Below are 3645 nucleotides of genomic sequence, written 5' to 3' on the forward strand. Positions count from 1 at the left end.
GGAGGAAGGAGAGTGGTCGAAGGTTTCATTTAGAGTTGAGGGGAGGAAGGAGAGAGGTCGGAGGTTTCATTTAGAGTTGAGGGGAGGAAGGAGAGAGGTTGGAGGTTTCACTAAGAGTTCAGGGGAGGAAGGAGAGAGGTCGGAGGTTTCATTTAGAGTTAAGGGGAGTAAGGAGAGAGGTCGGAGGTTTCATTTAGAGTTGAGGGGAGGAAGGAGAGAGGTCGGAGGTTTCACTAAGAGTTCAGGGGAGGAAGGAGAGAGGTCGGAGGTTTCATTAAGAGTTCAGGGGAGGAAGGAGAGAGGTCGGAGGTTTCATTTAGAGTTGAGGGGAGGAAGGAGAGAGGTCGGAGGTTTCATTTAGAGTTCAGGGGAGGAAGGAGAGAGGTCGGAGGTTTCATTTAGAGTTGAGGGGAGGAAGGAGTGAGGTCGGAGGTTTCATTTAGAGTTCAGGGGAGGAAGGAGAGAGGTCGGAGGTTTCATTTAGAGTTGAGGGGAGGAAGGAGAGAGGTCGGAGGTTTCATTTAGAGTTCAGGGGAGGAAGGAGAGAGGTCGGAGGTTTCATTTAGAGTTCAGGGGAGGAAGGAGAGAGGTCGGAGGTTTCACTAAGAGTTCAGGGGAGGAAGGAGAGAGGTCGGAGGTTTCATTTAGAGTTGAGGGGAGGAAGGAGAGAGGTCGGAGGTTTCATTTAGAGTTCAGGGGAGGAAGGAGAGAGGTCGGAGGTTTCATTTAGAGTTCAGGGGAGGAAGGAGAGAGGTCGGAGGTTTCATTTAGAGTTCAGGGGAGGAAGGAGAGAGGTCGGAGGTTTCACTAAGAGTTCAGGGGAGGAAGGAGAGATGTCGGAGGTTTCATTTAGAGTTCAGGGGAGGAAGGAGAGAGGTCGGAGGTTTCATTTAGAGTTGAGGGGAGGGAGGAGAGAGGTCGGAGGTTTCATTTAGAGTTCAGGGGAGGAAGGAGAGAGGTCGGAGGTTTCATTTAGAGTTCAGGGGAGGAAGGAGAGAGGTCGGAGGTTTCATTTAGAGTTCAGGGGAGGAAGGAGAGAGGTCGGAGGTTTCATTTAGAGTTCAGGGGAGGAAGGAGAGAGGTCGGAGGTTTCATTTAGAGTTCAGGGGAGGAAGGAGAGAGGTCGGAGGTTTCATTTAGAGTTGAGGGGAGGAAGGAGAGAGGTCGGAGGTTTCACTAAGAGTTCAGGGGAGGAAGGAGAGAGGTCGGAGGTTTCATTTAGAGTTCAGGGGAGGAAGGAGAGAGGTCGGAGGTTTCATTTAGAGTTGAGGGGAGGAAGGAGAGAGGTCGGAGGTTTCATTTAGAGTTCAGGGGAGGAAGGAGAGCGGTCGGAGGTTTCATTTAGAGTTCAGGGGAGGAAGGAGAGAGGTCGGAGGTTTCATTTAGAGTTCAGGGGAGGAAGGAGAGAGGTCGGAGGTTTCATTTAGAGTTCAGGGGAGGAAGGAGAGAGGTCGGAGGTTTCATTTAGAGTTCAGGGGAGGAAGGAGAGAGGTCGGAGGTTTCATTTAGAGTTCAGGGGAGGAAGGAGAGAGGTCGGAGGTTTCACTAAGAGTTCAGGGGAGGAAGGAGAGAGGTCGGAGGTTTCATTTAGAGTTGAGGGGAGGAAGGAGAGAGGTCGGAGGTTTCATTTAGAGTTCAGGGGAGGAAGGAGAGAGGTCGGAGGTTTCATTTAGAGTTGAGGGGAGGAAGGAGAGAGGTCGGAGGTTTCATTTAGAGTTGAGGGGAGGAAGGAGAGAGGTCGGAGGTTTCATTTAGACCACTCAGCCATCCTGACTACTGCTCAGACTGGAATTTATATTCTAAGTATATTAGCATATTACAGTATCGTTATGGAGAGGGTCATTTTTCACCCAGCTTTGTCCTTCCGTTATACCAGGGCTCTCCAAACCTTTTTCTGGAGAGCTACCCTCCTGTAGGTTTTAACTCCAACCTTGTTCCTGGAGAGCTACCCTCCTGTAGGTTTTAACTCCAACCCTGTTCCTGGAGAGATACCCTCCTGTAGGTTTTAACTCCAACCCTGTTCCTGGAGAGCTACCCTCCTGTAGGTTTTAACTCCAACCCTGTTCCTGGAGAGATACCCTCCTGTAGGTTTTAACTCCAACCCTGTTCCTGGTTTTAACTCCAACCCTAGTCAAACAAAAGAGTAGTAATAAATCCTGGATTGGATGAAGTGCAGTGGAATGGCTCCGCTAACTATGATAATCTAATGGAGGCCAGTTCATCATGGTTACTGATTTTGTTTCACGGTGCTCTAGCGAAGATCCCCACACACACCAGCCCCCGCCCAAACCCACCCGCATGCCTTATTATTAAGGGAGGAGAAGATCCGAGGGGAGGGACCTTGGAGCTTCTCCTCCAACATGGTTGAGAAGGAGGTGAGGAGCTGGAATAGATATAAGAGATTGAGATGGAGCCGGCAGGGAGTGAGCAGGGATGGGGAGAGGTGGAGGGGGGGTTAAGAGATTGAGATGGAGCCGGCAGGGAGTGAGCAGGGATGGGGCGAGGTGGAGGGGGGGGTTAAGAGATTGAGATGGAGCCGGCAGGGAGTGAGCAGGGATGGGGAGAGGTGGAGGGGGGGTTAAGAGATTGAGATGGAGCCGGCAGGGAGTGAGCAGGGATGGGGAGAGGTGGAGGGGGGGTTAAGAGATTGAGATGGAGCCGGCAGGGAGTGAGCAGGGATGGGGAGAGGTGGAGGGGGGGTTAAGAGATTGAGATGGAGCCGGCAGGGAGTGAGCAGGAATGGGGAGAGGTGGAGGGGGGGGTTAAGAGATTGAGATGGCGCCGGCAGGGAGTGAGCAGGGATGGGGAGAGGTGGAGGGGGGGTTAAGAGATGTTGGCCAGTTCCCCAGACACAGATTATAAAACCTACAGTCCTGATCCTGGAATAACAAGCATCTCTAATGTTTCTCTTTTGATTTGATTTAACCCTTATTTGATTGGAGTATCTCCAAAGACTAAGAAGAATGTCAAATGGAAAGTTTCAATTTAAAGTGTTCTTAAATCCATGGCCAGGCTTGATTTACGTGTGGGAAACCATCTCACAGTGTCTGATCACGACCAAGGATGATGCAAGTCGCCTATATAGATAGACTATCTATACTGCCTATCCATCTATACTGCCTATCCATCTATAGTGCCTATCCATCTATACTGCCTATCCATCTATAGTGCCCATCCATCCATAGTGCCTATCATCCATCCATCCATCCATCCATCCATAGTGCCTATCATCCATCCATAGTGCCTATCATCCATCCATCCATCCATAGTGCCTACCATCCATCCATCCATAGTGCCTACCATCCATCCATCCATAGTGCCTACCATCCATCCATCCATCCATAGTGCCTACCATCCATCCATCCATCCATAGTGTCTATCTATCCATCTATCTATAGTGCCCATCCATCCATCCATCCATAGTGCCTATCATCCATCCATCCATCCATTCATAGTGTCTATCTATCCATCTATCTATCTATAGTGCCCATCCATCCATCCATAGTGCCTATCATCCATCCATCCATCCATCCATCCATAGTGCCTATCATCCATCCATCCATCCATCCATCCATCCATAGTGTATATATATCCATCTATCTATAGTGCCCATCCATCCATCCATAGTGCCTATCATCCATCCAT

General features: G+C 50.0%; 1 long non-coding RNA gene across 1 annotated transcript; it reads left to right on the top strand.

The window, feature by feature from the left end:
* The first annotated feature begins 1193 nt into the window (after window positions 1-1193).
* On the top strand, window positions 1194-1673 carry LOC311115531. The gene is made up of 3 exons (XR_014611281.1): window positions 1194-1293; window positions 1335-1532; window positions 1615-1673. It is a non-coding gene; the product is annotated as an uncharacterized lncRNA (long non-coding RNA).
* Window positions 1674-3645: the final 1972 nt, after the last annotated feature.

The sequence above is a fragment of the Coregonus lavaretus genome (assembly GCF_964263955.1).
Source record: "Coregonus lavaretus genome assembly, contig: HAP1_SCAFFOLD_3853, whole genome shotgun sequence".
NCBI classification, from domain to species: Eukaryota; Metazoa; Chordata; class Actinopteri; order Salmoniformes; family Salmonidae; genus Coregonus; species Coregonus lavaretus.